The 11367-nt window shown below is 36.1% G+C and overlaps 1 pseudogene; it reads left to right on the top strand.

The window, feature by feature from the left end:
- The first annotated feature begins 313 nt into the window (after nt 1–313).
- Nucleotides 314–2243, top strand: LOC118854319 (annotated as a pseudogene).
- The last annotated feature ends 9124 nt before the right edge of the window (nt 2244–11367 follow it).

Here is an 11367-nt window from a genome sequence, read left to right as displayed (position 1 = left end):
GAAAGAGGGAGGGAGAGAGAGAGAGGGAGGGAGAGAGGGAGGGAGAGAGAGAGAGAGAGAGAGGGGAGAGAGAAAGAGAGACAGAGAGAGAGAAAGAGAGACAGAGGGAGGGAGGGAGGGGGGAGAGAGAGAGAGAGAGAGCGCAAAAGAAAGCCATAGCCTATAGCTTACCAGAAAGTTTCTTGGAACTTTGTATCCCTTCTCAGTAATGGTTCTAGTCTCTCTTCTAAATTCAAGAAAAAATAAATAGTTGTCCCTTTTTTGTTCTTAAAAAAAAAGAAAGAAAAAAAGTGAGGGATCATTGGGTAACTCAAGAAGTTCAACACAAATGAGTTATTATTCCAACAGTGGATACCAGGAAACAGGTAGTTTCCACAACAGCCAGAACCTGGACAAGGCAACAATAGACAATAGCATTTGTTCTTAGGTTTAGTAATAACCATCTGGTTAGAAATTCAAAAGCTGAAAGACAAACTTTAGTTCAGCCTTCTGTAAATATTACCATAAGAGTACCAAATCAAACCACAAGTGTTAGTTCTATTCAATCTAGAGCACAGTATGCTTCTTATGTTATCAGTTAGGGCATTTCTCCTTCAAGGGGTCACAGAAAACTTTTTTTGGTAGTGGATGTGGCTCTCCATCAGTGACTAGTTCCATCTACTGAATTCAAATATGTATTTATCTATTGTATTACCTGCCCAGTGAGCAGCATCTCCATATGCCACACAGAGACCTGCTTATCCCACAGCTGTACAGCAGTTTGATTCAGTCACAAGATAAACAGCTTGCCCCAATGGAAGTTTCTCAATATCAAACAGAAGTCAGAGTCTCAATATCAAACAGCACTCTGACCCTGACTGACATACAAATGAGGGTAGTTTTTGATCCTATAACCCAGTGGGCTCACCTTCCCCCAAACACCCTGGAATGACTATAGTTCCTCAGCATCTGGAACCATTACTACAAAGAACTATTCATGATACTGAACAGTTTGGACAGCAACAATATGATATTTATGAGAGGATCATTCCACCTCATCCAGACAGTCTCACAGGCTTGAGAAGTTCTTATGCTAGTCAGCATAGCCAATGGGCAAGAACTTCCTTCCGCCATGTCTCCTGTCTTATAAATCACCCCTATATATGAAGGAAGAATTTAATACAGTCTAATTTGTGATAATCCAAAGCATGGCACTATTGAGTTCCAAGTGTCCCAGACAACATTATATCACATTAGCTCAAGCGTTGGAAATCTGTAAAGGGCAACTAGCCAGCAAAGCATACTTACATACCAAAGAGACAATTATGTTCTGAACACAACAGCTACCTGTGAGGAACCCTACAGGCCAATGCGGTATCAAATTGCAAGAGTGCAATTAAAACAGACTTCAGCATGCATTACCAGCTGATGATGGAACAACTTGAATCCTATCCATAGAGTATTCAAAAAGACCCTACATAATTTGCTTGGTGTGATCCTAACCTTCCTGGAGTCATTCACATGCTACAATATCAGTTTCCATCAGTTAAAGCAAATACAATGACCTACTTACAATATCTGTGCTTTGGACATAACAAAATGAAAACTGAGATATGTAGATTAGGAGGAATCCAATATCTGTTGACCTTTTGGATTACAGACTTTTGGAAGTAAAGAAGAATGTTTGTGGTGCAACACCAAACCTTGTTTATCGAATATCTATGGGTGAAAATAAAATAGCAATGAAAAATATCAGTGGAATACCTCCCCTGGTGCAATTGGTAAGAAAATCTATTGATGCAGAAATAAGGAAACTTATAACTGGAGCTCTCTGGAACTTGTCTTCATGTAACGCAATAAAGATGACAATCATTCAAGATGCTCTGTCAACTTTAACAAACACTGTGATAGTTCCACATTCTGAAAGGAATAATTCTTCCTTTGATGAAGATCATAAAATTAAATTTCAGACTTCACTAGTTTTACATAACACTACTGGTTGCCTGAGAAGAAGCACAGAAACAAATGGGGAGACCTTATGAATTCTTTTTTATATGTGATCCATGTATGTGTAAATACTTTTGATGATGACAGCAAGACTGTGGAAAAACTGTGCACCTTGAGGAACCTGTCCTCTCTATCTGAATTGGAAGTCTCTCAGAAATAGCTATTGGGAATTAATGAACTGGATGACATATTAGGAAAAAGAATCTACCAGAAAAGATTCAGAACAAAATTGTTGGGGGTTGGGGGAGAGAAGGAGGCAGAGGAGGAGGAAGAGATGGAAGAGGAGAAGGAAGAGATAGAGGAGAAGAAGGAAGAGGAGGAGGAGAATCCCTGAAAGTGGTGAAATTGAATATATTACAACAATAGTGAGACCCATGGAGCATTTATAAAAAAGCCATGTGGAAGCAAAGCATTTGCTTATACCTGTATCAACATTAAAGTGAAAGAGATTCAAATTATATCCATCCCTCTCAACAACCAACCAACAGATGATATCTATCATTCAATCATTTGTCAGTAAATCTTCATCGCCAGCACTGGTAGGAATTAGAGAATTTTGCTCTGAATATAATAGGATATAACCATTTACACAGTATTACGATTGCCAAGGTGATGTCATTCATAAAAGCATATATGCTGGCAAGATATCAGTTGGGTGTATGATGCACTATTTTGCAATGCTCTGTATTTCTAAACATATTTTCTGTGTAGGAAGTTATAAAATGAGTTATTCAAAAATTTGGGCATTCCTGTATTGACAGATTCCCCTAAAAGCAAGGAAAAGATAATCAATTCCATGTTCCATTTTCATCAGTTAATCCCCCCTTTCCCAGCTATTTCCTGGTCCTTATGTGACTTTAAGTAACATGTGCTAATTTAGTCAAATTCAAGGCCATTATTTGCTGCAAAAGGATTTTGTATAAGTAAAAAGAAGCACCTGTTTGGATGATAAATGAGTTATAACTGCTCTGTGGTACACAGTTCATTATGTTTCTACTCTTTTCTATCTTTTATGGTCACTTTCTTTCTTTTTACTACATGTATCGAAACTGGTTTCTTTATGACTTTCTTTAACTATATCTTAGAGTGACAAAGCTTCAAAATTCATGAATGCAAAAGGGAAGGATGTGTGTCTTTGAAGAGAATAGATTCAGAGAATAGTAAAATGTATCTCCGATGTGACTAATATGTTTAAATGGATACAATTCTATTGTATTAAATTAATGCTTTCACGCCTTGTGCAGAAAATTTTTCATAGAATTTATTTGAGAATATGGCCTTAAATAGTTGTGAAGATTACATATTTTCCACATTTTCAACTGTCTTGTAAACTATAATAACCTAGAGTTTTCAAATAAAGCAGAATGAGCCACAAAAGCGGGGAGGAGAGGACACTTCATGTTTAAAAAGCCTATTTATTAAAAATAAATAAATAAAAGCTGGTGACAGCTTAACTACTACTGGGGAGTAAAAAAAATAAATAGATACACTGAACTGCAAAGGGATAAGAGAACCTGGGGAAATGACAAACAGTCTCTTTAACGAGATATTGTGAGATCATCCTTCAAGGGAGTTAGATTTTCCCAAGAGGCAGAGGTGAGGAGGGAAAACAATCCAGACATAGGTAACATCCTGTGGTGAATGGTGAAAAAAGAATTCTATATAAAGGGAATTGCAAGGAGGGCCATTTGGATGGGGCAGAGGGTGCAGGGAAGCAATACGCAAAAAATCTGGAAAGCTAGGCTTGAGACAAATTTCAAAGGGCTCTAAACGCCAAACAAAGGAGTTGGTATTTTATCCTACAGGCAATGTGGAGACAATGAAGCTTCTTAAGTAGAAAACTAACATGGTAATTCCTGCATTTTAGGTATATTATTTTGGCCATGATGTGGAGCTTGGATTGGAGAGCGGCAGAACTTCACAAAGGATACCAATTAAATGCTTATTGCAACAGTCCAGGCAAAAATTATAAGGGCCTGGACTATGGTGGTTGTGATGGCCAATTCCTTTAATATCTGAAGATATGGTTCATCTGGATCAGGTGACAAATTCACTTAGGGTTTGTCATTTTTTAATCATTATTTATCCTGAGTATCAATTCTGTTTTATATTTGTTCTGTTATTTCCAGTGCAAAGGTCTTTCTCTTTGGCAGAGAAACTAGAAAGAAGATAAGGCTTTGAAAGCTCTTCCTTCTCCCTACTGTTAGTTATCTTCAGCACATCCATAATTAGCAATAGTCATGTGCCATCTTTGTGTCTCCTCTTCCCACTTACTTTTTAGTCCTTAGCTTCCCTGAACAACTCCATTTCATTCTAAGCTTGAGAATCCTGAAATGATTTTTGTAGCATCATACTACATTCTACATTATTTTCATACTTTTTTCATTTTCATACTTTCATTTCTACACACTACATTATTTTCAGTCCTTGCTTCCATTTTCTGTACTGATCTTTTTTTTTTTAAGTCTAAGTTGGTTGGTAAATTTTCTATGTATCCATATCAGGCTCTTTAGAGAACTTTCATTTTTTCCTCCTTTTCAGAATTTTTTCCCTTTCTGTCTTAACCATTTCATTGTTCAGTTGTCCATTCCTCCTGGGTTGACTTCCCCTGTAAAATTTTAGTTGATTGGATAATACCTATCTTTCCTCTAAACCTTTTGAAATATGCTTTCTCAAAACCTAGGACAAATATAAAACCACATGCCTGGTTTTTCTCAAGAACTTTCCATCAGCTGTCTGGATAAGTGAAGTACCCCATCATTGCTCATTGCTACATCATGCCTCTGTGTGACCAGAGGTTTGTGATCTTCTGTCCAGACTTCTTTTCTATTTCATCTTTTTGTTTAGGTACTCCGATTTGAAAAAAAAAAAAACCTGATTCTCATTCTTCTTCTCATGGTCTTTATCCCAGTGCCTTCCACCACATTTCTTCCCTCTGGTTTCCAGAACCTGTCAGATGAGTAAACCCTCTTGAGATACAATTATTACCCTTCCTCTTTTACTTATCTTGTTTCTTTTGAATTAGACATGCCCATCCACAATCATATTCCAATCATGGGTTTCATCTCAGTAAGTCTCAGTGATACCTATGAGGTTAAATTTGCCTTCTTGAATTAGGATTTGTTCATCTTTCTTTAAAACTTGCTTGGATTTTTGTTTTCTATAAACTTCAGGGTGTCTCAACTGGTATACTTCTATTGTTTTAGCTATTCTCTGTGGCAAGGATTCTTAACTTGGGGTCCAAGAACTTGTTTTGTCTTTAATTTGAAAATCCATTTGTTTCTTTTATAATCTTATGTGTCTTACTTATGCATTTTAAATCATCACTCTAAGAAGGGATCCATGGGCTTTACCAGAGTGCCAAAGGAATCCATAGAACAAAAAGGTTAAGAACCTCTGCTTTATAGTATCTGTCTTAGTGGATTTATTTAGGCACTTTTCCCTTTCACTCCCCATCAAACCTTTTTTCAGTTAAACCCCTTTTGAATAGATCGTTTTAAAAAAGTTTGTTTTTAAATTGCCTATATTTCCCCTGTATCGCTCCCCATCACCCTTTCACGGACAGCTATTACTTATAACAAAGCATTTTTTAAAAAGAAAAAAAGAAAAATAGGACAAAGAAATAAATCAGCAAAACATCAATATTTGAAAACATCCAACATTATACACAATGTTCCATACTTGTTGCCCCCCACTCTCACCCCCAAAAAAGAGTAGGAAAGGGAGAAAGGGGCCAAACTTGTTCTTTATCATTTTGAATACTTTTGTGAAAAAAAAGTTGTCCATCTGGGTGGTGGGTGGGTGGTTTGGGTTGGCATTTTCTTTTTTTGTGGGGAGGTGGGGTTTTTTTGTACCTTCAGTTAACATCACCTAGCCAAAATAAAACTTTTTTTTCTAGCACTCCCCAAATGACCCATTGCTTGAGCAATTAAATATGAAATTGAATTGTAGTCATTTTTACGCTGGCCTCATTTCTCTGGAATCTAGAGCAAGTTTCCAAAGAGTAGGAATGGTATAAGGGAATGTATAATAGACTAGGAATCAGGAAATGTGGGTTTTAATTCTCCTGGTAACTAGCTATGGGACCTGAATAAATCACTTCACCAATTTGAGCCTCAGTTTCTCTATTTGTAAAGGGATCCCTGAGATCTCTTCCAAAGCTAAAATTCTCTAATTCTTTGAATACATAAATAACAGGCAGCTAAATTTTTTGGGAGCCAGAGCTTCTAGCCTGACTGTATGTTTCCCTCTCTTAATTAGGGTGTATATATATACATATACATATGTATAGATATATGTGTGTGTGCATACATAAATACACACACACACACACACACACACACACACACACACACATGCAGAGGGAAAGAGAGAGAGAGAGATTTCTACATTTTGTTGGGACTAAGGACATTCAATTGTTGTGTCCAGCTGTGTTTGCATCCCAGCATGACTCTTAACAATTTTCTAGATGAGTGCTACTGGTGATGATAGTCAGAAAATATTATTGAATTTTAATCCCCATAGATTTGAAGACCATTATCTTCATACTGTTCTCTTAGCTTCTGCTTTTCATCCCTTTAAATTATATGTTTTCTCTTGGTTGGTAAAGAATTATTAATTCAAATTAATCCGATTATGCTCTTTCCCAAGATATATTAATCTCAATATAGAATCTTAGATATTCTAATATTTGATTTAGAGGCAACATTTATTGGAATTTGTGTATAAAATAATTATCTCCCTATTAGAACCTTCAGTTAAAGTTGTAATTGAAATAATATTAATGTGCTTTCCTTCACATAAGAAGATAATATAATAAGCCTTCTTTGAAGCTACTTCCCTTAAGTGGTTAGGGCAGGTTTTTCAGAGCATCCTATTTTTTTTATGTTTATCACTGTTCTATTCACACAAAAGCAACATTCCATCTTTAATGCTAATAACGTGTTCATTCTAGGCCAATTATTTAGTTAAGTACATGAAGTTCATCTGGGCATGAATGTGATTAAGTTGAAGGTGAGAGCAACTCATGCAGCATAAGCTGATTCCATTGTTGTCATGTGACAACGGAGTTTGCATGTGGGCTGTTGGTTATTTCCTCCCTTCCTCCTTTGTCTCCTAGTTTTATCAGCTTACTTTAGATGCCATACAAATAAACAAAAAGCATATCAAATATTATAGATTTTCTACAAGGCAATGTAGAATGCATTCAGATCTTCATAATCACAAGGGAAAAGGTTTGAAACTGTGATTTCAGTGGTGCCAGGAATACCAATGAGAGGGAAACTCCCTCTATCTATCTAGGTCGGCACCTTCTCTGCATCTTATTCTTAGAGTTGCCTAGAGCACTGGGCAACTAAGTTACTTGCCCAAAATCACTCAGTATATGTCACAGGTATAAATCTGCTATATGTGACACAGTACATGTCACAGGTGAGACTTGAACCCACATCTTCCTGGTTCAAAGGCTAGCTCTCTATCCACTACAACATGCTGCCTCTCAACTGCAATCATAAATACAATAAAAATCATCTCATGTGTCAGTACATTCTTCAGTCCTCCCACACACACACACTGGGAATAATGTCTGTGCCTTTTAAATATTTCAGAGCACCCCTGCGTTCTACATCCTATTATAGTTAGTTATATGCATGTCTAGTTTGCTCCATGTAAGCTCCATGATGGCAGTCTTTATCTTCACATATCATACAGGACTTCTTACATTGTACTAAATAATATGACTATAATACTATGATAACATCAAAAGTATTTGTTGAAAGATTGAATGAACACAAATTGATCTCAAGTCTTAGGAACTGTCTTCTGCTCTTTGGCTCAGTAATGATTTTTTCAATGATGTATTTTTCAACCAAATAAGGCAGAAATGCATTTTGAGAATTTATTCTAAGAGTAGAAATATCAAATTCAGTGTTGTACTCCATTCAAAGTGGTTGCAAATATTCACAAAATGTGAATAGGACCCAGGAATATCATTGAAATCTGCTCAGAACAAAAAGCTTTTGACACTGAACTATGTTCTTTAAAGCTATAAAATGCATCTTCAGAGTATCCTGGATAGACAAAAAGACAGACAGATGAATGACTCTCTTTGGGGTTTTATTGGCTACCTATCAGTTGTGTTCTTTTTGTAGGAAAAGTAGGTGGCTTTTATTCCTGAGTATTACCTTTAGCTTCTAGATAATTAATAAACCCTTTGCATTCACCTTTGTTTCCTATTTGCTATTCAGATGTGTACATTTTTTAAAAATTATTTTTGTTGTTATAGTAATCCTTTCACAGAACAGGATGCATTGCCCCATTCATAGTTGCTTCTGACAAAAGTTCCCTATTTCATGCACAGAATTAGAAGATCACATGGTAATATTTTTGTAGTATAAATACATCATTTATATGAATATTTATCAAATGTCAGGGTATAAGCCAACTTGAATACTGTGGTGAGAATTACCCAATTCATCACCATAAGGAAGGGCAAATCAGGCTGTTTACAACTAAAGGATATAAGATAGAGAAACATCAGTAACATCTGGTATATAGTCACTATCAATCCAAGGGTCCAATATTGATATAACTGGAATATATAGAGGCACGGATACCACTGACCAGAAGGTTGCAGAGATACCAAGTATCCAATATGATGTGATGTGAAAATGGACAGTGGATATAGGTTTTTATACAGTTCAAATAACTCAGGTCAGCAAAAATCTCTAGTCCAGTGCCAATCAATTTGTAGCATTAATTAAAGATCCAATGGGCATTAAGTATTACAATATTACCAATCATGGTTAAACATTAAGGTGTGACTTAGAGTACCAATGCAGCATAAGCAATAAAAAAGGAATTCTGGCAATACAAGGTGGGGGTGAGATATACCAAGACACAAAGGGAATTCTTAGTATTGGAAGAGTGGGTCCCCATGAGGTGATGTATACTAAGCCATGAAACAGAGTCAGCCTGTCAAAATCCAGTCCTATGGACCCCTAGATCTTCTGAATAGCTACATTAAAATAGTAGTTCCTTAGGACCTTCATGTTTTTAGGACACATTATATGTTGTATAATATGGCACAGCATGTGACCTACTGTTTAAAGAAAAAAGAAACAAGAAAAAGGTTAGTTGGAGACCATTCTTATATGTGATGGTAGAAGAAAACCAAAAGCCCTTTGTGAGTTAGTCCCATCAGAAATGGCATTAAGTGAGATGGCTTCCTTTTCCCAGGGCTACTGGAAATTGTACCCTGATTCCAACATTTCTATATGCTTCTGTAGGAAGTGACATGAGAATGTGTTGGGGACCAATCTATTTCATTTGCTACAACAAATACTGAATTTCTTCCTTGTGCTTAAAATATTCTTGATCAGAATGAGGAGCAGTTTAGCCTGTGACCAAAGGAAAATACTGGATAAATAGGAAAGGGCCTTATGTAGGAGGAGGAATTTTGGCTATTCCTTAAATAGAGTGAATACTTATGTGTTTATGTTTCTAGATGACTGCAAACTTATCCAAAAGACTCCCAAGCACATGAAATACTCAAGAGTTTCCCACCTTGAAGAGCCAAGGCTATAATACACCCAAGGTATATACAGAAAGAAGCAAATGAATACATAGTCTAATAAGTCACTATATTTTATGTGATTTGAAATATCAGTTCACGTAAGATGTACTATGAATAATAGCTGATATTTGCCCATAAATCTCATCTAACTCTTACCATATCTCTGTGAAGTAGATGCAAGTATTGTCATCTCCATTTTACAGATAAGAAAATTGTGACTCAGAGAGTGGAAGTGACATGCCCAGGGTCACATAATTAGTGTTTGAGTAAGAATTTGGATTCAGATCTTCCTGACTCTAAACAGACAATATCACATAGCACCTTAGTACAGTGTCTGGAACATTTTAGGTGCTTAATAAATGTTTATTGATTGACTGATCTAAGATCCCAAAATATGGATTTTGACATCTCTAATTGTGATTTGCCTTCACTATGGATCATTTTTGTATTTGCTGCTGCTGCCGCCATTGCTGCTGTTTTATACATTGTTTTTAGACAAGGCTAAAAAACATTTCCAAAAGGTTTACCTATTGTCATGAAAACCAGTTGTGACCAGAACCAATATAATATGGAAGTTATAAATCAATAGTATTAAAACCAAATTCACGAGCAGTAATAAAGACAAGAATGAAAGAAAGGGATTCTATCTATTCTTGCTATCTGTGGCCTATCTCAAAACTCAAAGACTAAGTCTTAAAATGTCATAGTGCAACCGCAAAAGAGAAGCAACCCCTGGAAGTCATTAGAGAACTCAGTGATATTCAACTGTGCTTTCTTTAGCAGCCAAGTCCTATGCATCCCAACATGAATGGCTCTTAAAGGTTAATTAAAAACAGCAAGTGATAAAAATTTATAAGTTCCTGTTTATAATTTTTTAATGATACGATTTCAGATCTTTTATCATGACCCTGTTGTGTTCCATCCAGACCCCAGCTGTTCATTACTTCAGAAACCCTTAAAAAGAAATACAAAGTTAATACTCCAAATATTTTCTGCTTTATCTAGAGAGTAGAATCTTACTATCTATGCCCTCACCAAGTCACAGCTTCCAGTTAGGTAAAAAACTAGCCATTCTGAAGTATTGATAGCTTTTAATAATAAAACAATAAAATAGGAAACAAAAGCAAATGTTTATATACATATATACACACATGTGTGAATATATACAAAAGCAAATATGGATGTGTATGTATTTATATGTGTGTATACACACACAAATAAATATATATAACTTTTAAAAATAAATGATGCATACAATAAAGGAAGGTATGAGAAGATATCAGAAGGTTCAGAGAGGCAGATCTAAGCTTGATGGAAAGAAAAATGTTTAAGACTCAAAGCTGTCTACAAATGGAATAGAAAGTTGGTTGTTGTTCGGTCATTTCAGTCTTGTCCTACTCTTCGTGACCTCATCGAGGGTTTTCTTGGCAAAGACATTGGAGTGATTTGCTATTTCCTTCTCCAGCTTATTTTGCAGATGAGGAAACTGAAGCAAACAGGTTTAAGTGACTTTCCCAAGGTCACACAGGTAGTAAGTGTGTGAGATCAGATTTGAACTCATGAAAATGAGTCTTCCTGACTCCGGGACCAGCACTTCATTCACTATCCCACCTAGAATGGCAAGTAGTGGGTTCCTAATCACAGCAGGACTCTGTGCAAAGGTGATCATTTCTTGGAGGTGTTGCATAAGGGAATTCTACACCGGTTTGAGTTGGACAAGATTTCTGATGACTTTCTAACTCTGAGATTCTTTGAAATCTCAGTGTTCAACCTTATTTCAAAACTTAACCAGAGAAGTGAAATTTCTA

The sequence above is a fragment of the Trichosurus vulpecula genome, chromosome 6 (assembly GCF_011100635.1).
Source record: "Trichosurus vulpecula isolate mTriVul1 chromosome 6, mTriVul1.pri, whole genome shotgun sequence".
NCBI lineage: Eukaryota > Metazoa > Chordata > Mammalia > Diprotodontia > Phalangeridae > Trichosurus > Trichosurus vulpecula.
Note: the sequence above shows the minus strand (reverse complement) of the source record. Positions and strands in the feature narration are given on the sequence as shown.